Consider the following 25,617-nt stretch of genomic DNA (forward strand, 5'->3'; position numbering starts at 1 on the left):
TCGATTACTTCGAACATGCTGACTGTATGATGAGCTCAAAAAGCACGATTAAGTAACTTTATCAGTGCTACACGTTGTTCACATTGAAAGTACTGAAATATGATAACAATCAATGATAAATGATCCATCAAAAATTTTTTTTTTATTACTGTCTTCATGATTTCATCGATCGATCTTTGAACAAGTTTAGAAACGAATAAAAAAAACCATCATTAGACCGCTTACTGTCATCACTGAAAAATGTGTCTCACCATACGAGCTCATTACCATATTCATAACACAAAATCACGCAATCATCCTGGTTTGGCAAATAAAATTACGATAATTTTGTCTTCTGTCTTCCGCCACGCCGTATCGAAACAAATTGGGAAACACGTGGCCTACCACTAAAACACGTGGTAGTATATCGGCACCCTTGTGTACGATGCGTACACTTCTCTGTGCCTAATATGTGCCAAATACGCGCACTGTGCACGTCTTAAACGATGACAGCGTGTCGTTGGGGGCGCGCCTGTCAATCAAGCACAACGAAAATCTATAATCTACCGCCAATCTAACCAACAGTCTAAACCACCACGCAACTGCAAAACCATCAGACAGCTAAGGTTGATGTTTCCTGCGGTTTTTTGCGGATTCGGTACATGATATGGATTAAGCGATGGAAACTAAACACGAAACAGTCAACATAAGCGATTCCGTAAAGGCATCGTCCAGCAGTCTCTGATTGGAAGTGGTTTAAAGGGGACGTGGGGGGAGGCGGTCTTTTGCTATTTCTTTTTTCACAAACGTTTGACAAAGTGTATCTAATGCTCGAACGATGATCTTTCTTGTTTCGGGCCTTCTGAGTTCAACCTTTTTTCTTGGTGGTCAATGTTTACGTTCACCGTGGTTCCCGTGAAAATTGGTGAGACGAGTTTCGGTTCTCCATTACCGCAAGTAGTTTGGAAGTGAAACAAAATGAAGGAAAGTCAATGATTCATAGAAGGACGCTGGTGTTGGGAATGAAATCAAACTAAAAGAGAGCGAGAGAGAGAGTGAGAGAGATGAACAATCTACAAAAATGGCAAAATGGTACAACAAGAAAAAACTAAATGTAATGTTATTAAATTTTCCATCAAGATGACATTCTGTTTGCCAATGGGTTGGCTGATGACTTCGATTGCCAATTCGTTAAATTGTGTTTCCCCCAACGCAGAGAACCAAACTTTCCGAAGACGTAATGCGTGCCGTCTTTAGTAAGCTTTGTTTTATAAGCATCAAAAACAGTCGAAACATTTCGGCAAGAAAAAAAAACACGTTCCATAACGTTCCAAACGGTGTTCATGATTGCGTTCCTTCAGACGCGACACTCGTTCACGGAACCACCAAGTCATTCCGATCATCACCCGCTATCGGATTTGGCAATTTCCGGATCGATTTGCAGGTGAGAAGTTTTTCATTTCTTACCCTCGGTACGCAGGTAACTGGAGCTTTGCTTCCGGTTTGCTATTTATTGAACCTTTCCATTTCATTTGTACGCCAGCGTGCTCTTGTCGGCTGACAGACGCAATAGTACTCAGCAGCAAAAAAAAACATAAATGATTCACTTGATAAGTTTGCTCTAACTTTTGGTTTTTCCATTTGTTTGATATAGTTTTTCTTTTGTTTGATTGCGTATTAAGCTGTACGCATTGTTGGCGTTTTTTGGGAATGTGCTTCAATCGGCAAGTTTTGCAAATAGTGAAAGTTTTATCAATTTCCTTGTTTAAAAAGAAACATTATCAATCCGGGACACTTTTTTCTATCGGTGATGAGACAAAATGGTTTCACATAAATCAAAGTTTGGTGAATACTGGTGACTCCTAGCTGTTAGTAATACAAATTGATTTACTTGTGTAAATAAATTTACGAGCCCAATTCTTAGGAACGGCCAAATAACATTCTTACAGTCGAGGGATTTATTCGCTACCGCTGTGTCTTTGGTTGTGTCCAGTTTTGTCGAATGTCGTCTGTAGCATAAATCATAAATCTGAAGATGAAGAACAAGTGGTAAATGGCACACAGTTTGTCGGTGGACAAATGGTCAAAACGGCGATGAGTCCGAACGCCACAACAGGAGCGTTTTGCCGTGTTTCAAAAGATCCGACCGTGTGAGAGATTTATTGTTTGTGACTTATTGGTGGTACGATAATAGTGATAAGTCATGGATTTCTATTTATTTCCCTTGCGTATCCAGCTCGCAAGCGATATACGTAAATCTTTTCCAATGAATCAAAATTAGCTGTTCAAATGCGATTGGTTGAGCCACTTGTAAGCTATTTATTTGCCATTCTTAAGACAACATCAAACTTTTATGGACCGATCTCTTTCCAGCGGCAACAAACAGCTTTAGACGGATGTTTATCGGCTAAACTAATCCTGTTTAAGATTATTTATTATGTACTGCAGTGAGATTTAAACCACTCAATTAATATGTTCGCAACAGTCAACAAAACAGGGAAAGCACTTTCGCTAATTACAAAAGCAGCTTACATTAAAACAACCATTTGCTTGTTGATTGAAAATAATGAATGAATTTCCCTACGGAACACATTTTCGGACGACCAGCTGAGAATTTCGCGGTGTACCACTTCCCTCTACTTCGCTTTGCCATGTGCCCAACGGCAATAAAATGAAGTAAAAACCCAACGACATTTATTCAACCTTCTACGATTAAGTGATTTATCCTGTGTCTTCCCCTTGACTGGCGAATTAGTAACGTACTATTACTACTCTTCCCGGGAACCGGGATCACTTTCATTAGCCTGAATTCCAGAATTCCTGGTGAAATAATCTGGCATTTAGAATGTCACTTCCGAGCGGGATAAATAGCATGATCGTGGTTGGAGTTGGATCTGGAACTGTGAATGTGATTGATACAAATTTGTCACTGTCATTACAGGCTTGTATCGGGTTAGTTTGGATAAGTTCCTACTGCTGTTCCTTGCTATCCCGGTTTTGCGCTGTTGCAATATAATCCATCAGTGCCTGTCATGTTTCCTGTCGAACGTGTCATTAGTAAGAAACTATTCGAAGGTTAGCGGAAAGCGGGTTAATATAAATTAACGTCCAGCCTAGCTTAGTTGCTGAGAGATTAGATGGCAAATAGAGGAAAGAGAGAGTGAGAGAGAGAGAGAGAAGTTCTTTTTTTTCGGATTGTATTTTTAAATATTCAACAAACAGTTTCGATCAACCGAAACATAGCAGTAATCTTGTCTTATCTAACACGTGGCGCACTCCAAAAAACCGAAGACTGAAAGCCTTAAATGAGACACGTTTGAATATTCACTGGTAACGAATTCATAAGCGAAGAGCGAACTTTTTGCTTCCCTTTGCGCTGAAACAAAGATATCTACCGTACGAACGAACGTTTTGGCTTGTAGGTCATTCGGTGCGTTCTTTGACCAAAAGCCCGACACAGCGAACGTTGAGTTGTTGCTTGAATTATTTATGTAACGTACTGCCGACACAGCCACCCTAGCCAGCGATGATCTCAGCCGAACAATGGCAAGGGCTCAGAGATTTTTAACTCTCCTTTGCCCGATCGAACGATAACGTCAAAAGTGAAACTGGTTTACGTACCTCGTCAGGGGCTCGTTTCGCTAACGGAAACGAACCGGGAATTTGGCATCTCCTGCGGGATATGGTGGCCCAATTTGAATGGCTTCTCACCTGCACGGTAAAGCAGGGTCAATCACATGGAAAATAGATTTAGCATAACACACAATTGTAGAAGATTGAAATTGTAACACCAGGGAAAAGGAGTTCTGATGCGAAAGATAATTCCCAACGTATCTTGACAAATTGGAGAATTCTTTGCGGGAATCGTACCTGACACACTGAACTTTGCCCGAAAAGTCGACAAACAGAACCGTTTCACTTATTTTTTCCGCGTACCGGTGCACGGTACGATAAGATCACCGTTGAAAAAGTTTGACAATTTGCCCGCGTCACATTGCATTAGCCCGGTTTATCTAATTCACAAAACCCAAATGTTGCGATAATGAGCTTTTAACTTAAGATTCAATTAAGACTATCGGTATCAAGCATTGCACAACCTCGCAAAGTTCATCGTGGATCAGATTCAATTCAGATTCATAATACAAGACAAGGAATTCCTCGCTTCACGTGCGAAGATGATATCATTTACACAAACCGGTTGCCCAAGGTCTTCATCGTGCAGGTGTCGGCCTAAGGTTCCAACAAGATTGGCCATTTAACGGGGGGAAGATACCTTCAAGCCTTGGAGTAAGGATTAATCAGCATTATTAAACAGGTGAGATAGCTCGAAAAGCTCGTGTTTGAGTTTGTATTAGGCAAACACTAAAAGCTCTGCTAAGTTTACTTATCAATGAAGCAATTCTTGAGGAATCTGTTGAAACAGAGAGTGTGGTTAATTAATTAATTCATTAGAAAAATAATTTAATAATATCAAATCGATACAAGGTTCAAATTTCAACGGTCTTTTGAAAAGTTTCGCACTTAGTACAGTATATCGTTATGACTCCTCACGTCAGTATCACCGCGATGATGATCCGATCCTATTCTGGCTCTCATTAAATGACCGTCCGGTGTCAAACGAGAAGCCATTCTCGACGTTCAGCTTCATCCAATTGGTGCATAATTTATCGGTTGGTTGCCAGTAGCGAAGGATTAAGGAATTTGTGTGACCGCAATACGTGTCAATATGCTTGAAGGGTATTCCGTGCCGGGTATTCCTTCATAATAGCTTTAAAATATTATTTATTTTATCTGGCTTTAATGAAAAACAATTTGAATGTTAATATTATGAATTTAATATTAAAATTTAGTAAAAATATTTTAATAATAATAACACACAAACACTAAACTTCCTGCTGTAAGTAAAAGATGTCAGTAATAACTTGAGCATATAAGCATAACAAAGAACAAACAGTATCACGTATAACGCAAGTGGGTTTTGCCGGTTTCAATGGTGGCCACCTTCATCCCTGGAACAGTTTTGTGCGAATGTTTATTCATCACTTTCCGGTGCTAAATCCCCGAAGGATGGCTTATTGTCAGCAAGGCAAGTTGATGTTGGCCGTGGCCCGAAACCATTGCACGGGCGGAAGAAAAGAAAATCTATTCCCATAATCTTGGCGGAAGATGAAATGTGCTGCCCGTTGCCAGATACACGCAACTTTACCAGGTTACGGTGCTGTCAGTTCTCGTTCATTGAGGGGGGGAGGTTGGGATAATGTTTTCTTTTTTTTGTTGCTTTACTCGACAGCAAATAGCAACACCCACATTTGGTTTTGACGCTCTTGACATTTGAATGCTGTTTGTTGCGGGAGAAATGTTCAACAGTGTAGCATGAATTTCAGTCATGCCTTTGAGCTAACGGACCCTTTTGGAAGGTTCAGTTTATTGCTAGTGCATATGGGAGGTTAATATAGTTAGGGAACTATATAAGAATATTTCTAACGCAGGAAACAATGATAACGACCGTAAAATGTTTAAATCCAATAACGAAAACAAAAGATCCAATAAGAGAAAAGATCTTGTTATAAATACGTCTTTGCCTTTTCCAAACAATTTGGTTTTTTGTATTGTTTTCGTACGTCCCAGCATGACCCAGCATTCCCGGGGTGAACTTATTTACCGAACCGGTAAACGCGAGTGATTCAACCCAACAAACCCGGTTTGAAGTTGACCTCGAACTTCGTGATCGTTCGCCTGTCAGATACCGCAAAGCGCAACACGTTCGCACAATAACGGGGTCCAGGGGTGTACGTGGTGTACGAACTAGTTTTTGGCGGAGGTCAGTTTGTTGTGGTGTCTAGTTTGAAACCGTACCAAAGTGAAATGTCATCCAAGATGATGGACCTTTCGAAATTGGATGGGTTTCTCTACTTCGTGGCGAGCATTGCGTACGTACGGATTCGATCTTCCGTAATTACATTTTTCCCAACAATAATCAGGCAATTGATTGATCAGTGGCAAATCACATGAAGCTGGTAGCTATTCGTACAGATAGTACCCATGCAAGCTCAATCAGTGAAGAGGTTGAAGAATTGGTTCTCTTCGGGTATTTGATCGCACCGAATGGGTTTCCCAGCTGTCGTTCACCTAAAGCACCGCAAACTTTCTCAATTGCTTGTTTTGGTTTGTTATCGTCTTGCTGTTGGTTTTGAGCGTTTGTTTGTGATTTCTGCTTCCTAACGTTCCATGCATCCTCTGCTTACTGTTTGATGATTCTTTTTGCTAATTTTCGCCATTTTTTGACCGAACACATTAGCTGTCTTTGTTTGATGGGTGAATGAGTGAAGTGAAGAGATTAAGACAACCGTGGTTGCATTGTTTTAATTGGGACAGAGATTGATTTTAGTTTTAATGAGGTCAATTGTACGTTGCTTTATGTTTCCATGTTACAACATGACATGATCTAAGACTTTATTGTATTGAAGAAAAATTACGATGAGCACAATGAGTAGCTCTCACGAAACGCAAGCTTAGTAATTCATCACCAAATTTCATGCCGAAGAATTTTAGCTTACCGAAACATAGATTGAAGCGTTTGAATAAATATTTCCTTTCTATTCGTTAATTTTAGCAATAAAACAGAGGGAATAAGGTATAATAATTTTATTACAGGGTATCCGTTTCCAATGGTTTTCCAAGTTTTCCAAGACGCCTCACAGGGTGATTCCTGGTTCCTTTATATATGCGTTCTTCAATGCGTACTGATGTTTGTTGACGGTTTTTAAACGCGACTCAACAATTTTTGAGTTCGTCTTAATATTTCGCAAAAAAAAGTTTTCCCCTACATAAAACGAACATTTCGTATAAAAATAGTTCAGCGGACAACTTCTACGAAAATACGTCAGTAGCTTCAATATACGTAGGCTTGTTTGCGATCGTTTCAGCTTTGAATGCATCTTTCTTTTTGGAAAATAAAGTTAACATAATACCAAGAATCAATCATAACAAGGAATATAAGCAGATTTATGAAAACCTTTTTTATATTTCCTTGACAGTTGTGTGAGAAAATAGTTTAAAACAGACAACAATGTAAAGTAAAATATTCAAAAGTAACACAGATTTCAATGTTATATGATTATATGATTTTTAAATAGGAAGACTTCTCAAGAGAAATACCGTTTTTTGGTGTTTTAAACAAAACCCATGAAAAACTATTTCCCTAAAGTCATTTGTGCTTAGTTAACTTTAAAACAACATCACATCAAATGTTGTTGACATATATTTTTGAATGCATTCTAACTTACTTATTACAATACGGACAACGCGGCTAAATGCCGTAATAACTAAATATAAATAAAATACTGGTATTCCCCGATATACGCCATACTCGATATACGCGATTTCGTTATACGCGATTTTTTCGAAACTGACATTCAACTTCGTTAACAAAGAAGCAAAATTACAAAAAAAAATCTTCAAAGCCTGGCGTAACGAGTTTCTATCTAGCAGTAACAACTACTTAACAGTTATATGTAAAGAACATTATCGGAAATAGAGCCAATGGACGAAGATGAAAAAATGTTCAGTAATGTAAGTCAGAATATCCGCAAAGAGATGGGGATATACAAAGAAATCTATCATCAAACCAAGAATTCGATATACGCTAATATTCGAGATACGCGATTGCCTCCGGTCCGCATTGATAGCGTATATCGGGGAATACCTGTAAGAGACAATCTGTGTGCTGCAAAATTGTTTGTTTTTTCAAAAATACATTCTATACAGAAGAACTTTAAAACAATCTGGGGATGCAATAAAAAACATCTTAAATTGTGTCAAAAAACGTCTGGACGAATAAAAAAAACTGGGAATTCGCCATTAAACTTGGGGAAAAATTTAAAAATCTCTGGGAAAAAGTAAAAAAAAAAATCTCGGAATATCCAGTAATCCTCAGGAATACCCGCATTCTCAAGGTTCGAATCGACTGAAAATAAGAATTGTAATTTTTTTTATAGAAATATTGATAAATACTTAAGAATGCACATTGTCTTAAACTCAAACTACATTCTCCAGCGTCGGTGTCGGTCCATTACTATGCGATCACACAAAATGGCGCTCACGGCATGAAAATGGCTCCAATTTCACTTACTCAAGCTGTTTCGAAAGTCCATCTTATTTGTCAATCAATGTTTATCACAATCGCGCAAGAAGGTTTTTTTTTTGCAAACTTTCTCAATGATTGCGACTTCACACAAAAGTTAATTTGTTTGTTAAAAAAAGAACTTTTTTGTTCGGTTAATTGGATACACCTGAAATGTTTGAAATCCTGTATAAAAAAGCTGTAAAGCGATAAAAAGATTTTAAACACAGTTTTGTAACGAGTTTTGTTGCAATTATGTAAAACTCAGCTAGCAATGCACAATTCCGTTGGTGATCGAGGCAACCACCACCACACAAAAGCTTCATGGGCATAAATCTGACCACCGCCTGATTCACCGTTGATGCGATGCGCTTTTTATTTTTCCTTCACCATGGTATTACCCTTGGTCACCAAACGGTAAAACCATAAATTGTTTCCAGAAATCGGCCTTTTGCCGGCCACCAGAAGTTCATAAAAAAGCTCCATTTAAATCGTAATGATAATGCAGGCGTTTGCAAATCGGAACGGTAGCGCCATGCAGTGGAAGCGGTACAAATTTATGATTCCTTTTGCACTGTGAGCATTTATTAATTACCGAGCGATAATCGTTTATTCTATGCGGGTTTATTCAATTTTGCCTTTTGGAATGTGTGTGTGTGTGTTTTTTTTTGTTGGTCTGGTTTGGAATCAGGGGCGAGAAATTGCATGATGCGCACAAATGGAAATAGAAATGAATGCTGCTGCAATGAGATCATTTCTGAAGTAAAGTCGATGTAAGGATGATTCATCAAATATGAATCTCACTCAGAAATGTAATTTTCCACAACTGGAATGCATTGTTTTAGGGTGCTTTCTAATGAATTGTAAGAAAACTTGAACAATCCTTTTATTCAAACCATTGTGCTAAACTATTCCATTGTAACTCAATCGTGCTTAATGGTTGAGCTATTGCATACGTACAACTTTCCATTAATACGGGATGTTGGGCAAAACTTATCCCTTTCTCATTACCAAAACCAAATGAAGTTTGCCACCACGTCACGCATTCCCATCGATTCGTCACAGTGAAAACTTGCTACATATATGCCCATACGAAGCTCAGAATACATTCATAACACGTCATTCACTGTGTGAGCGAGTCCTGCACCAGACGTGTTCTTAACCTTCCTCTTCCGAGTTTGCCGGAAGTCCGAGGTGAACAGAACTGTCACCACTGTGGCAGCACGGAAATCCGTCGGTCGGGTGGATAATATCGTTGACACGCGGTTCCTGTGTTCATGCTGGAGTCGTTGATTAAAAATGTTTCACCCATCCGCACGGCACACAAGGCACGGATGGTTTCGTTGGCATTCCTGTTTACGTAATGCAAATGTTTGTCAATAGCGAAGTAAATACGAAGTGAGCTGGTGAAATGTCTGTAGCGCGGCAAGACGATAATTGCTCATAACCGTCCTCTGCGAAGGATGAGTCAGAAATCGTCGATACGCTGCCACGTGCCAATGATGCTGTAGTTGGGGATGAAAATAAGTTTAGAGGATGGATAGCAAATGGAGTTTTTGCAACCAGTTTCCGGCACGATGTTGGAGGTACGTTTCATTTTAACTTCTGAATGCAATATGTTTGTGCTGATCAGAGATAATGTGGTTTGTAACGAGAAAGAAAGTAAGCGCACAGAGGCTTACACAGTTGAGTTGAGTGTGTGGGATTGTTTTTTATTAAGTGTAATGTTGTGTACCTCCAAATCCTTTGGATTGCTCTTTTTTATTTTCACATTGTTTGAGGAAGTAGTACATTCTGGGAGAGAATTTTTGGAATTTGTTTTAAAGATGTTTTTTTGTTTTTTTAAACATTGGTTTAAGTTATAACAAAACGGATGATTTTTCTTTATCCGTTTTGTTATAATATAATATAACTAACAAAACGGATAATTTTCTGACCTCTGTTTTTTATTATTTTGATTTAGTTTTTGATTTTTATTATGTTGAAAAATAATAAAATAACAAAACAATTTACAATTAATAATGATACAGCAAAACATTGAGAGTCAAAAAGCGACATAAAAATCGTGTACCAAAGAGCCGTTTGTTTGGTTACATTAATAGAAAACATTCGGCGATAGAAAACAATGCAAAAACTGCAAATTTTTATGCTATGATGTCTGCCAAATTTTGAAACCATGATTTCGAGATAATCGCGTTTGAGTCTTTAGTTTGTAACTTTCGCACGAAGTATCTCACGAACTTTGGGTGAAGAGCTTAAGCTTCAAAGATTTTTTCAAAACAATTTCCAGACTGGTAACGCCTCAAGAGTTAAATCAAAAGTTCTAACTTTATCAAAAAAATCCCCTTCTAGTGATTGATAATTTATGTTTTAGAAACAGATACAGAACAGGGCAACCCGGTTGTGCATGTGATAAACGGCGCCGGTCCACACGGCAGGACCGGGTTCAAATCCCATCCGGACCGTCCCCCCCTAGCAAGGACTGACTATCCGGCTACGTGGTAAAAATAAGTCTAGTAAGCCAGAAATGGCCGACGTGACCTGTAAGAACGTTAAAGCCAAGATAAAAAAATGTCAAAAACAGGTAAACAAGAAACGAGATAAATACTCCTGTAACTGTTTGAAATTAGCAATAGTACCGTCATGGATATTGCATCACAATGAAACAATAGAACAGAATAACCCAACCACACAACGAAATAGGACACTAACACTCTACACTCAACAACAGCACCACCAACAACTACAACCATCTCAAAAGACATCTACAACCGAGAATGTCCGGGATAAGGCAAAGGACAAGTAGGAAAAATGCCTTGTGAAAATTGTCATCACTTCAGCCTTCTGTGGCTGACAACACGACTAAAGCTAAATAAATAAACACTATTTGAAATTGATATTATTATGAGGAAATTTTGTAAAAGTTACTTTTCGTGAAAGTAAATTCTTTAATATAAAAGAAGCAAATTAAGGAAAAAATTACATAAACCAAAAAGATACAGCTGCAGCAAAACAAAAGGATGATAAAATATCGTACTTAACAAAAGATCCTATAACTGACAGTGTATTTGTGCACACACGGTGTACTAATAAATCACGAGTAAAATAGGAATTTTGCTCACTAATTAATTTCCACCCGAAAAACGATGAAGTTACTGAAGAGGAAATTCGAAACTCTATTAACCGTAACCCTATTTAGTGCATACGTTGGCAACCGGTTCCCGTACGCGGTTGTTCAACTTCTCTGCACAACACTATCATGTAACTCGCGATGATCCCACCAACACTAACGGCCAACCCAAGCGAATGGAGGCGAACCGTGCGCACCCACCTATATTGACCGGTAACAGAGAAAATGATTTACTTACTATAATAACATGAAAAAAAACTTTTATTTTGCCTTTTCTCCCCCCACCCCCCCAGGTACAGACAGGGTGGGGAAAACTTTGTCGAACCCATTATGACAGCATGGGTTCGGTTTGCCCTTGGCATGGCTCGATGCACAAATCGGGCCAAATCTCACACGACCATACTGTTGAGTTTTTTTTTATGCTTCTTGTTTTTGTTTTTGGACCCACTTCCCAAAGGGTCCCTTAATTTACCGCAACAATTACCATACGGCTGGATGTTTGGATTCGATTCCAGTGCCGGCAGCACCAGTGGGGGTTTATCCAGAACATCCACGGTTACTTGGTGAACCATTAATTAAGCAATTCATTGGCGTCACGGCTAATAGTTCCTTCCCGCAGGGATATGGGTCCGTGTGAAAAACTGGTGCGAAAAATCATACCCATGCACACGTATGAACGTACGCAGTAGCTAAGCGATCCAATAAAAGTCAGATGTGTCTTACGCTCGGTTGGACGCCCTATCGATAGTTTCCCGGCGGCAGAATTTTGGGGCGGGGCGAGGCTGTTGGGAGCTTGATCTCGAGCGGTCATAGTTCCGCAAAGCAAAACCAAAAAGTTAGTGTGCCCGTACAAAATTATTCATCCTGGTAGCGTTTGTTGCCGAAGGAGGCCCCCGGAGGTGGAAAATTCAATTATAACTTTCATCAACAAAACAAGTAGAAAAATCGGAAGAAAACAAAAACCAACATGAAACAAACCACACAAAGCACTGATTATAGTTATAGGGACCCATCCCAGGCAGTATCCTAAAATTTGGAAAACATCCACAAGGAAGCCTCGCTCTGTGTGGGGCTATCCTCTAATGCACAGTAAAAGATGATGCTGTAATTAACTTTCACAGATGATTAGAGCTTGCCTAGGTGAGAAGACATTTTTCTTTCCGGGTATTTGTTTGTTGGGCTACCGTACGGAATGGCGCAAACCATTGGTCCGAAGTGCGTGAATGTGCCGAGAAGTTTTATCATTTGCCCAACGGCATCACCTGAAACGAGGGCCTACCATCAAAAGGATGACTAACGAGATCGGTTGGAATTGAAGGAGGTTGTGCGACAATTCACCATTTTTTCCTGCGCCACATCTGTGTGTCTAAGGTATCGAGCCGTCCTTGAGCATCTGATGTCAGACATCTGGAGAGAGTAAAACAATGGCTGATGTCTGCAAGCATCTCCGCTCGGTAAATCCGCTCCATCAATCGATTTAATCTGATAAGGTTACCTCAAAAAAAAAAGGACTCAACTCCACACCGAGTTCCCTATTGTTACACACACTTCCCTGTGTCAGGTTTCTCCCAGGTCGTGGTTCAATCAGTAACCGTTCCGATTTGGGGTGGAAAAAGCGGTTCCCTTACACGACAAACACGTTTCATAAAGTTGGCGCCACGCCGTAGGGCACTTTTGTTTTGTGCGTTTTGCCGGCTAGGATCAGTTGGTTATCTTTATTGTTTCCACTCATTAACAGCTACCAGTGTGTGTGTGTGTGGCTTGCGGTTAAGTAAAAGCGCCACCAACGAAACAAAGTTTCCCATCAAATTAAGGCACACTCATCGAACATATTTTGGCCATTATTTGCGATAAAAGTCTCGCTTTTGTTTCTTCCGTTCGACTGATGTGCAAGTAGGTGCTAAAAGAAAGCAGCACAAAAAAACGGAATGATTGTTAAATTGGATAAGAAATTGTAAATTGTTTTATTCCTAAAATAGCTCAAAATAGCTCAGCATATTGACAAGGGGCGCTTGGTTCATAGATTTTTTGTTTGTTTGTTATTTCTCACACCCACTGCCAGCTATGTTAAGCTATATCTTGATTTGCTCAACTCACGCAAGAACAAAGAAAACACACGAATGACGTAAAAATATAATGAAAGAAATGTAAAATGCAAACACACAGGCAATCATTCAACGTTCAAATTTACGAGCAAACAGAGCGCCATCAGCAACTACATGTAGTCGTCTCCATTCTTGCTTCACGATAGGAAATGAAATTCAGAATATGGTTCATGGAAATTATGCTGCGAGGGAAATAATACAGCTGATGCTGCAACAAAGGTTAATCATGTACCGACACTGTGCTGCCCAAGTATAAGACCGACCGGAATAAGCTACCAATCATTGGTTTGATTGAATCTGGCTAAAATGATAGAGGCTGACTTTGAATAGAATTTGCTTCCACCTTGGGACGAATAAATGAATAAATGTAAGCAAGAAGGAGGCGAAGAAGACGAACAAAAAATGACTACAATTGGAACATTGAGAAAAACCAGCACAACTTATGTAAGTAAGGCATTAGACCGATTCGAGCAAATTTCCTATCCCATCTGTCCTCGAATACTCGCAACGATCACAACAGTAGCTTTGTAGCTCAAAAGGTGATCCACTAAAAAAAGAAAGGGACGAAATAAACGAAAATGCAGTACTTCTGATTGGCCCCTCTTCTCCACCACTACACGATCGAACCGAAACACACTTTTCTACCATTTCCATTGGGGCAGATCGATCGTTTCTCACCCGACCCTATTACGAATCAATTGAGCGTCGAAAGGTTCTCAATGGGTCGGAACTGCTTATGCTTTGAAAGGGATCGGCGAAAAACCGGCCGGTGTGTTGTGCTGGTAAATATTCTTAAGTGTCTCCATTAAAGAGAAGAAAAAAACTCGAAAGCCATATCTGGCTGTTCGTTTGTTAGCCGCGGGAAGAAGCTTAAGCAGAAGACTGTATAAAATAAGCAATTATGATTTCCGTACGAGAAATTCTGAGCATTTTGTTGGTGCGACAGCCCCCAATTCCCCACACAGGTGCTGCTTGTTGCACCTTCACACATATAAATATATTTCCTTTTTTTGTTTTTTATTCCATTCTAATGTGTCCTGGCACGACATTCGATAAAAGAAAGTGATGACCTTTATGGTAGAAAATGGTACGATGGCGCGATATGAAGTTTCCCGTGCACCGTACCTCAGCAGCACGCTGTAAATGGGGGGGAATGGACGGATTTAGATTTGGTGGTTGGGTGCTTTCATTTTATAGCCCACTACCACCACTAAACCGAGGTGAGTGTTTTTTAGTGTCCGATAGCAGGCTTAAATGGCTCACTTGAACATATTTGCTCGTGGTAAAGCTCCGTTAAGAAGCTTTCGAGCAGTTCGTCGGGAGTATTCGTAACACTCGGATATAGTTGGTGCCCATTAACGGAAAACAGCCGAGTGTCGGAGATTTATCTTGCATTCCGAAAACGAGTTGGGAAGAGATTTGCAAAAAGATTAAACTGTCGCTACATTGGTGCCATTTTGTATGATGGATTAGTAAGCACGAGCTGCTGCATTGAAGCGTAACTTGGCTGTGCGCTGTAATGCTTTCGCCGAAATGTATCAAATTGACTGTCTTTTCCTTTTTCCATTCTCCAACAATTTACTCATTTGACCTTACAAGCCTTCCCACTTTTCCGCACACACACACATACACACGTGCACGTAATTACTGTTGGTAGCTTTAATAGTTTGGCTCAAATGTTGCAGAACACGGATTGCAGTCTCGCAGGGCGATGTGTAGCATAGCAATGTAACGTGCTTTGCCGACCACTAGCGATGAAAGGGCAAAAGTTTAAATCCCCGTCCGAATCGGTGGGTCAGAGTTTTTGGTCCGACGTGGTTTAGGATGAAAGTTTACGCTACACCGCTATAAACCGCATCATCGCTTGCAGTGATCTCAGTGCGCATAAAGTATAAAACCATTTTGCACAAGTTTCGTATTAGTTTCGGTTTTGTTTTGTTCACACTCGGGCAGAGTTTACGAAGGAATTGGTCGTAAGGAAGTCACGCTGTGAAAGATGTTTATGTAACGGAGTGCAGTGAGCGAAGGGCCTTTTGTTACATGCTTGTAGCATGAGTTTTATTTTTGATGTATTTTCGTGCAGGGTTAACCAGTTCGTTAACGTTTTGAGGTTTGGCGGTTTATCGATATGATCGTTTTACATAAGAGACGATCATAAGGTTCGAGCAGATATTTTAACATGACACAAGCTGATATCAATTCATCACTGGAATTTCCTAGTGAGATTTTAATATGTAAAATAACCCATTCGAGACATTAAACAAAATCTTGCTCTGGTATACATAAACCCAATGAAACAAGTAGAAATGTCTCGTCGAGCAATTTTACTTTGTAGGCAAAATTGAGCTACTTTTGAGAAATGTCGCTCTATTTCTATTTGCACGGTAAGGTGGGGAAAAATTGATGTATATAAAATTCTCGTGCCGTGGTGTTTGTGTACAAACTCTCTCTCACTCTCTCTCTCTCTCTCTCTCTCTCTCTCTCTTGTTGGCTTTAAGGACCGTCTAAGGTCACGCCGGCCATTTATGACTTACTAGACTTTTTTTTATTGTGTAACCGTATAGTCAGTCCTTGCTACAGGGGGACTGTCGTGTGGACCGGCGCCGTTTATCAAATACACCACAGGGCCGCGCCTGTGTACAAACTCTTTAAGCTTTAGTGGCGCTAAAGGAGAAAAGGAACTTAATTCTTGCATCCTGTAATTGGGAATCAATTGTCACGCGCTGAAATTTAAACTAGAACCAGGTGGGATGCATCAGCTATCAAGAGATTTGTTCAAATTGAGAAACAACTAATGATTCTCAAAGATAATTCATTAGTTGTAACTGATCAAGAGTTGTTAAGAAAATGTTTGTCATGTGAAGACTAAACATAAAAAATGTCTACTGGAAAACATTCTTTACAAAATATATTTTGAGAGGCAAAGCTAGGTTTGCGGGGTAAACCATGTAGCATATAATAAATCATCCATTTTCCAGGGTTCCATCCAATCCCCGATGGCGTATGTGATATACGGCGCCAGTTCCACACGACAGGAACGGGTACCATATCCCATCCGGACCGTCCCCCATAAGCAGTTCACTTCCTACAGTAAATTTTTATTGTAAAAATAACCCTTTACACCAGGCACGAGCAACCTGGGGCCCGCGGGGTGCATGCGGCCCTCGAGGTGGTTTTATGCGGACCGCGAATCTAGCTTCTAAGTTTCAAGCCAATAGCAAAGTTTATATTAAATGTTATTAGGAATTAAAAGTGTAAATTACCCAGTTAATACAACACGCAAAAATAATAAAAAATAAAGTTTTTAATCCGAATTAATTTTTCAAAAATACAACAATGCGTCTAGTCCGAAACATTCCGGATAAAAGCAGCTTTACTACATTTATTATTATATCAATGCATCCTGCAATGTGACCCGCCAACCAGTTTTTGATTTTGAATGTGGCCCGAAGTTCAAAAAGGTTGCTCATCCCTGCTTTACTTCACTACGGCCAGGCCGTTATACACGAATAATATAAAAAACCTTTTCCGAATAGAAAAATTCTGTTAACCTTCAAAAATGAACTGATAAACCCTGCAATGCTTGTTTCCGTTTTATTATAGCGTGGTTTAGTTTTAACGCCAAGGGGTAAAAAATAAAAAAGGGGTATTATTCTTTGTTTGTGTAAAATTACTTTAAAATCTCAAAAGAGAGAAATATTCAGGAAGTTTTCATAGTACGATCAAATGAACAGCTAGCTAGCTATTTATTCTTATTTTTATTGGAGAGATCTATTGAAAGCAAACATTATTACCCAAAGAAAAAAAACACTGTTTCGATTGTCTAGAGCAAAGAACATTTGACTAACAAAATGGATGCTACATTATGTTGATTTTGTTTTGTTTATCTTTCCATCGGAAGCAAGATGAAGCTGGCGTTTCGCAAATGAAAATACAACACTACGACTGTCCTAAAAATTGAGGGGGACAAAACAAAATAAGCACAGCACTGTTTCTTTCCACGTCCTACGTTCCGGAAAGCTTTTCCGACAATTCATAACTCGCTCACTCTTGGCACTCTCATGCTCATGAATAAATTCATAAGAAAATGGGCAAATAATATCATGCGACCCATCGGTTCCGCAGAGTTCGCCGGATTTGTTTAAGCGGCAATGAATCTGTCAAAAGTGCAGTTACACAGTACACAGTTTTATTTGCGTTGGAAAATTAAACAATTTGCTGTCCGGGGAACGGCTAAGCAAATACTAAAGTCAGCCCCTTTTGATTAGATCAGCGAGCGGATCATAAAATGGTAATAAACACTTTACCAGCCCACTATCACACGCTGTGACAAATTCATTCGGTTCGTTGTGTTGTCTTTGATCATATACGCCTCATGTGGCACGGCGATGGTTTTTTGGCGACCCTGAAACCAATGTGACAAAATGTTTGCCGTTAACGAAAGTTATACTATCGATTGCATGCATACATCCGTAATGGTGGGGGTGCGTTTGTGATAAGACGGGAAAGAAAGCACGAACATGCTTCCTGATTGACACTTATTAATTTATGTCCTGTACGTGCGTATGGCTTTAAGCTCGTGAAAATGGTGACGAATGAATCCGACAGATAAATAAAGCATCATAAACCAACGAAACGCGAACGGCAAGCACTAATAATTAAGTCCTTTGTTTGCTGCAACCGGAAGGAATTTCGGGGGGTATTTTTTTCTAACAAAACAACCAAATTTGATTGACAAGCCGATTCGTTTCATCCCCAATGTACCACCCATGGGGGGGTTGGTTTCCTGCCATCTAATTGCCAGGAAAAATACCAAATGTTCCTCTTGAGCCCTGTCTGAAGTCGTTTTCCTTTAATGAACAGTGTGGAATCAATTGCACCACAGCATCGCGGCCATTTTATTGGAAGACTTTTCGAAGGGCGACAGATAAAATGAAATAACCGTAGGCGGTAGTAGTGCACTTCCTGCTGAGGGATTTGACAAATGTAATGGAAATTAATATAAATTCCGGGAAGTATTGCCTGAGTGTTGTTTCCTTTTTTTTATTGGCGTCGCTTTTCCCAGTTGAACATGTTGCATGCAATATCGAAGTAACAAGACATTCCGAAGAATGATATTAGGACTTTTCAATTTAATAGATTACAAAAAAAAACAAGAACAAAGCAGATGAATTCAATGGTACACAGAAAAAATAAGTAGACAATAAACATCGGGCGAACACAAGTAAAGGAATTTGACAACGTGAAGGAACATTACACTATGGGGATAATCGTTGTTAAAGGCAAGTCTAACTTAAGATTTAGCATGCAAACGAATGTTGGCTATGGGTTTTTACTTTGTTAACCATGTTTTTTTTTCCTTTTTTCCTTTAGTCATAAAGCCCCAATTTTTTTGGTTTTTCAAAAAAACCGAAAGGGAAACAAATATAAAAAAATCTCATTAAAAACAGGATAACATTTCTGATCAACCTTTACCCTTGTTGGTTGCTTAATCCCATAACCCATAGCATCGCCGTACCCTCGAAAAAGGGATAGTAAATCTGTTTTTTCTTCCTTTTGATTACATTGCTTACTTTAACAGTTCAACGCAAATCTTAAGCAATAATACAACCGCCGAGCTTTGATTTCAACGGTTCGGGTCAAAAAGTTCGGGTGTGAAAATCCAATACCAATTGTGGGTTTTGTTATTGAGGCGGCATTATTTGCACACACACAGTTTCCGATGCAGTCGTTGCGAAGGTTTATCATCCTGATCCTGTAAATCTCAAGCGGAAATAAATTCAGACAGAGAATTATCTGGCCCGTGCTACGAAACCGTGTGAGACCGCGGATCAAACTGATGGAGGCGCCTGGTGCGTTGTACGGAAATGATGTTTTTACGCCCCTTTCGCGCGCGAGTTTGCGCCTGAATTCGCTGAATTAATGATGATAGTTCATCAATATCGCTTTATCAACTTTCTGCGCTTGTTGGTGGTACGCTCGAGCGAACACACTTTCTATCGGTGGCCGATGAAACGTGCTGGAGGTTATGGAAGATAATTAATCCAATAGCTCAGTATCTCGGGGTGCGCGTCCTAAGATGGGGTGCGCTTGACGCCGAAGAAAGCCAAGCTTTGAATAGATTTTGTACAAGTGTACGGGAATGAACCGGGTACGACATTTGGCACGGACAGAAGAGATTGTATTATAATCATCTTTTCAGCGTGTCAATAGCAAAGCTACAGACACTACGGAAAACGAGCAAGGCAAGATCTAAGAGATGGTATGCAAAATTAGTTGATCTGTTGCAGGATTAATTAGCCACTGTCAGTACAAATCGGCGATGAGATGATAAGTATGGATTTTCTAATAGGTTTTGCTACCCCCGAAAAGCCGCTGAAACGTTCTAGAGGCAATAATTTAATTCTATTATTCATTATACAGTTACATGAAAGTGTAATCTTTATCGTCAAAAGTTGCATGAGTTTATCCTTAAAGATGAAATTATATTTAAAAAAAACTTACGCTCAAATAGAAATTTGTCTGCCATTTTTGTTTTTAATCACTCTAAAATGCCCAGGAGCAAAATGTTTATTTTATACAGATTTACAGTACGTACAAAGCGAGTACAAACCAATCAAACTGAATAAAACATCACAACAAAGGTAACCAACAATTCCGGGAAGCTCATAGTCATCGTGCTGGAAACAATAATGTCCAAGCAAAGATCCGTCGATGGTGTCTAGTTTCGTTCAATTTGCTAATGTACCGTGAATTGATGCTACGGCCGTGTTGTACAGGACGATTGTGTGTGTTTTTTTTCGGAGGGTTCCTTTAAAGAACTATACTAACGACGAACGATATATGTATGTGTTGAGGCAGCATCACAAGGTGTTGTAAAAATGTCGCCCGATATCGGGAATGTCAAAATGCCATTGCGCAGCAGGACAGGAATAGCAGAACGAATAACATCGATTTGACAAAAAAAAATCTCTGGAATGCCACCTGTGGAATGGGAATCGATGGAATACAGCCAGAGGAAATATGCGGCACGAGCCGCACACTGCTTTTGCATCGTTCATGGGAGGTGAGTTGCAAAATGGATAATGTGGACGAACGGTGCGCATGGAAGCGTCGTAATGCGTAACGCGTGACATCGTTATTTGGGATGATACCAAGAATTTATGGTTATCCTAGCGGGTTACTTTATCTTCTTTCGCAAATGCACACACACACCCAACAATTGTCGATGATGAAACGATAGTGTGAGAGAAGGAACAATGTAGAGCGTTAACTGTTATAGCTTTTGCAGCGGAATAGAGTAAAAATCCGGTCGGCATAGGATCTTGAACCTCGAACCTTGAAAACGACAGATTTGGTAGGAAAAAGTGTATTAATGGTTATGGTGCCATCACAAAAAAGCATCCAACAGGCTGGCGCAACTAAGTACAATAACAATTTGTATCGCTAGAGCATTATCGCACCATTAACAGCTTAAGCAATATTTGAACAATCGCGATTTCATACAAATCACAAGCAAATCGATCACCGATCGCGCTTATCTAGACTACTATTTTTGGCAATTTATTTTAGCGTTGCTTCTGCGCATTTATGGGTACGAAAAGTTGGTCACAACGATTTTTGATTTAAATGATTTTAAACCATGGTGTGGGCTTGTGTTTTTCGCCACCGTTTCGTGATCTTGGCCTCCTGCAAGTAGGAGTCATCAAAGCCTCTAATCAGTTATCCTTTCTGGTGGACGCATGAACTTCATCACTTCATCTCAAATTCAGCTTACTACGCCTTTTCTGTCTATGCGTTTCTGTCTAAGGACTTTACAGATTTTACGGTCATCCGGTGGCATCCGAATGACTTAAGGAGCCCACCGGAGCCTGACGGGCCAAATTCGCTTTACGATAGTGAGGGATCAAAAATCTTTCTGAGCATCCTCCTTTCCCACGAACCTAAGAGGGTGTCGTCAGCTTTTTTACAAAGTCCATGTCCCGGAACTACTTAGGTGCTAAATAATCTCAGATTCGATCGACGCGATATGTTTTGTGAGTGGGTGTTGAGAGTATCGATTTGGTTCTTGTCGCGATAATCTACAACCTCAAGATTTTCGCCGCCAGTCCTTCGATCCTTCGATCGATCGATTCGATCGAATCCTTCGATAAGCGTCAAAGGCACATAGCAAAGCCATAAACCAATGATGTCAATGTCCTCATCGTATGCCAGAATCTGGATTGATTTATAGAAGATGGTCTCCGAAGTCTCTGAGTCGAGAATAGTATTATCCTATCCTCCTTGGCGATAACGAAACTCTCTGAGAATTTATCTATTCACTATCACCTAACATTTAACTTTGTTTACCGGCTGTTGACCTGTTGTTTATTATTCTTTTGTGTTCTTTTCGCAATATTGTTTAAAGAACCTATTAAAATATTTCTGCTATAATTAGTATCTTGTAAGGAGTATGCTAAATATAAAAAGAACTATAATTTTCCATCAACTCTTAACATTTTTCACAATTGGACATACACATAATTCATTAACACTAGAACTACCAAGCGTTTTAAATGTTTCTCGTTCGTGGTTAATTTTTAGCCAACTTCAAAAAGTTGTTATGTTATATACATACATATATGTTATTGTTTATTGGAGATCGTATTATATAATATTTATATGAAAAACTCATGTTTCAACTACGTTAGGTTTGTTTAAGCCCAAAAATTATTGTGATACAAATGAAGCGCTTCAATCAAAATGACTGGTCCGGTAGTTCCAGTTGTTAGGAGCATTATTACGCGAAAATGATTCTAAGGTTGCATAATCCCAAAACCATCGTGATCAAAGCTTATACATAGATTGTATTGTTGCATTGTCGGGATTGATATTTTAAATGAAATTTCTGAACTTTCTGGACAAAAAAACAGTTGGCCTATATAAATACCATTCTAAGGCTACCTACAAATAATTCATAAATGTGAATGGGGATTATAATTTCAATGTCAACGTAGCATGAAAATAAGCCTTTCAGATGCTACGTTTGACTATTTATGGCTTTGTAAAAACCGAAAGCAAACTCTCATATAAAGCTCATTGTTTGTCATGGACATTGTTTGATCTAAAGTTAATTTATCGCTCATTATTGCAATGTGACATTAAAGTAGACTCATAAAATGTATAAAATTAAACAAAAAAGGATCTGTTACAGAAAATTCTTCCAACTAAAGTTAATTTGTCTCTTAGTATTGCAATGTAATGCTTAAGCAACATTAAAGTAGCTGCACCAAAAAGCCCATCGCTTGCAATGCAAAACGATACAGCTGCATGGTAGACCAGGGCCAACAACATTAAATGCACCATTCTACTGCACTGGACCGTATCGCTGTAAAGGGACATGGATTTCGCAGAAACCATAAATGTGGGGCGTAAATTATAGCAGCGTTGAAACTGCTGGCTTTAGTGTTAACTTGTATTCCAGCGAAAGGCTAAAATTCGTTTCACTTAGTTAGGCACCGAACACCTACCGTAATCGTTCAAGTAAATTATGCACTTAGACGTAGAATGCTTGTCATTGGGCGCGTGCCAAGCTAGCTACGTCTGGGAGCATGGCAAGGTAGTTTTACTTTTTGTTCGACCTTCCTCAAGAAAAAAAAAACTGCTGAAGATGAACTGCACTTTTCTGACATTATGGAAATGATAAGACGATGCACGGTTCGTTTGAATGCGGGATTCTGCTGGTGCTTGTTTCAATTAGTAACGATGGAAACTTTCGCATCCTTTTATCTTACCATTATGGCAAGACAATGTAATGAAACTTGTGATGGATGGTGTGGATGGTAATATTTTGCGAGTTAAATATAGCCATTCCTCGGTATCATATCAGTACTAAACAAAAAAAAAGTTATCCCAAAACAAAGTAATTGACCTGAAATCGTACAAACTTCACAATTATGCTAAACAAAAAAATATATATTACGTCTTGCAAAAGATTCTTGCAGGGTTTGCACCCTGTCTACACATTATGTTCAAGGGACAAGCGGATATTAACATAATCAGCATAAACATCCACTTCTAGGGATCGTAATCATTAAGCCTTGGTGTTTGTGGCGTGCGTGGTAAAGACAAAACTCATTTAACCTCGGTGCTTTTGTGAGATCAATTTGGTTCAACAATTCGGGAAAGTTTTCGTAGAAATTCTCCCTTAGCTCTTTGCCAACAACCATTACCGGCACTCTATAAAGCAGACACGTTAAAGACTTTTACCAAACAAATTGCTTAGGTGTGGTTAATATTTCGTACCGATGCCGAGAGACGTGTGGGCCGTCAAGTGATTATCATCGGCATTATATAGCCACGTTCGCAATGGGGAAGGTTCTTTTTTTTTATCAACCTACCGTTCGCCTCAATGTGCTTCTGGCTGTCAGAGCAAGTGGATTTGTGGGTGGGTTCGCACTCTAATGAGTGCGGTTTAATGCAAGTTCTGCTACTTTCGTAGGATTTGAGTTTCGCTTGTCAATCAATGGTTAATAGATTCTTTGAATTGTTTGTGGTAAAAGGAAGTAATTCTTGCTTCTAATGATACTTACCACGCATGCACGTAAAAGATGATCTACGACGAAAAATGTTTCTGTATGTCTTTATCTATACACAACGTGTTTACTGGTACGAAGACACCCTTCCGATTTTGTAACATTTGAATGTACGGCACACACCCACAGATCGCTAAGGTTTTAGCATTTTTTTTTCAAGAATTTCACATTAATTTGATATATCTTCTAAATCACCCGAGAAGTAAGACAATCTCGTTACACAGCATCAACAGCAAAAGTTTGCGCCGCGCCACATCACAAACGGATTCACAATCTTCACCTACAGAAAAATGTATTCTCGCTCATATGGATGCAATATTTTCCACTTGACATGTCTCACATGCCGGTTTCTGGACGCCACTTTATCATTCGGCGGTGAAGCAGACAGCAGCGTAAAAAGTGGAACGACAAAACGCATTCAATATTCCATCAGTACAGATTGCTTGGGAATGATTTTCTTTTCCTTTTTTCCGTTTCTGCAACCTCAAATCAGCCTCGGACAAAGTGAGGAATAATTTTCCACTCAATTTCCACCCATTTGTTTCACCATACCTTCGGTATCTGCGGTAGTACGAAAACTTTGCGCGCTGGTAAGTAATTAATGGTCACCGGAGACTAGTGCATCAAACATTGGCTCGCACCAGACGCTGGTAATAATTTAAGAAACTTTTTTGTTTTGCACTCACAACACACAAACACGATGCTTTTGAATGGAAACAGTGCTAGATATCACGGTGGTAGTAACGACAGCACTCAATCACTGCTCAATTTGCTGAGACAACGTAGGCTAGTGTGAAACACGAGTGGCCACCACGTATGGAACGATGGTTCGCAGTCAGTGATAAATTCTCGCCTATCGTACCGTTTCACGTCCACGATCAATGAACTGGTGTAGTGTCGTGCATTTGCAAGATGAATGGAACAATTTGCCAGACAAAAAACGTGTGATGGTTTTGAAATTGAGAAGGGAGCACAACCATCCACCGTACACACTAGACACACTTTTCACGCATTACCATCAGCACCAGGCGACTCCATCGGATAGAGTAAGACCGGGAAACAGTAAATGGTACTGCTATATATGAACAGCGTGCTGGAGAGCTGCATAAATCACGTGGCAACAAATGCCAGCAATGAAACGGAAACACTTTGCACGTCAGGGGGAAACGGGAAACGCAGGAATAAACACTCTACACCTAATCCTTTTTTTATATCGGTTGAAGATGTTCGGCAAAGACGAGATCTTCAGCAACACGAGAGCACGAGCTGCACACGCACGTTCCGTTCTCGACGACGGTTTGTTTGAAACAGTTTGCAAACGCAACGGCGATAGAGTGACGATACACGTGAAGTTAGTCGTGCAACATGTAAAATCGGATAGTGGGTTCGCTGTGTGGGATAGAATGGACATTTATATCACTCGTTGGGGAAACACAACAAGGCAGAATATTTTAATGTTTTTTGTTATGCACTTATTTAATTACATAAATATTCTGTAAGTTGTAAGCTTGTACAACAAAATACTAGAATAGTATACCACACTAATCGCACTTACCAGTATACAAGTTTTTTTTTAATTCAAGATTTACTTTAATGTCAATTACTAACTTAGATTCAAATTTGATGTTTGTATTGTTTTGCATTCAAGTTAGTCTAGATTTCTTTTACTTTATTTACCAATGCAGCATCTCAAGTTTTGCTTAAAAT

General features: G+C 39.5%; 1 protein-coding gene across 1 annotated transcript in view; it reads right to left on the reverse strand.

Annotated features, from left to right (window-relative positions):
• Positions 1–25,340, reverse strand: part of LOC125760461 (pyrokinin-1 receptor-like) — a 37,916-nt gene extending 12,576 nt beyond the window's left edge. Inside the window, exon 1 of the mRNA XM_049420621.1 lies at positions 23,908–25,340. The gene's annotated coding sequence lies outside the window, so the exon portion shown is untranslated. The remainder of the gene's footprint in view (positions 1–23,907) is intronic.
• Positions 25,341–25,617: the final 277 nt, after the last annotated feature.

This window comes from Anopheles funestus, chromosome 2RL (genome assembly GCF_943734845.2).
Source record: "Anopheles funestus chromosome 2RL, idAnoFuneDA-416_04, whole genome shotgun sequence".
Taxonomy (NCBI): domain Eukaryota; kingdom Metazoa; phylum Arthropoda; class Insecta; order Diptera; family Culicidae; genus Anopheles; species Anopheles funestus.